General features: G+C 60.5%; 1 protein-coding gene across 1 annotated transcript in view; it reads right to left on the bottom strand.

Annotated features, from left to right (window-relative positions):
• Positions 1 to 276, bottom strand: part of CCDC57 (coiled-coil domain containing 57) — a 96,259-nt gene that overhangs the window by 48,389 nt on the left and 47,594 nt on the right. The window lies entirely within an intron of this gene.

Raw genomic sequence — 276 nt, 5'->3', positions numbered from 1 at the left:
CCCAGGGCTGGAATTTGAACCACAGTCAGCTACGGGGGATCCAGCTCCCTCAACCACTAGGCGACAGGGCTGACCTCCACACAATTTTTCAAAAGTTAAAAAAAGTATTAATCTGTGACACTGAAACCAGTGGTGACCCCAGCCTCAGGGGCACCAGGAGGGGTCACGAGGCTGCCACGCTTCCCCGAGAGGTGGCGGTATGGCCCAGTGGGATCGGGGAGGCGGGACTGAGGCCGAGCCTGGGCAGCTGTGCCAGGCGAGCTCAGCACCGCCCTC

This window comes from Tupaia chinensis, unplaced genomic scaffold (genome assembly GCF_000334495.1).
Source record: "Tupaia chinensis unplaced genomic scaffold, TupChi_1.0 Scaffold000159_1, whole genome shotgun sequence".
Classification (NCBI taxonomy): Eukaryota; Metazoa; Chordata; class Mammalia; order Scandentia; family Tupaiidae; genus Tupaia; species Tupaia belangeri.
Note: the sequence above shows the minus strand (reverse complement) of the source record. Positions and strands in the feature narration are given on the sequence as shown.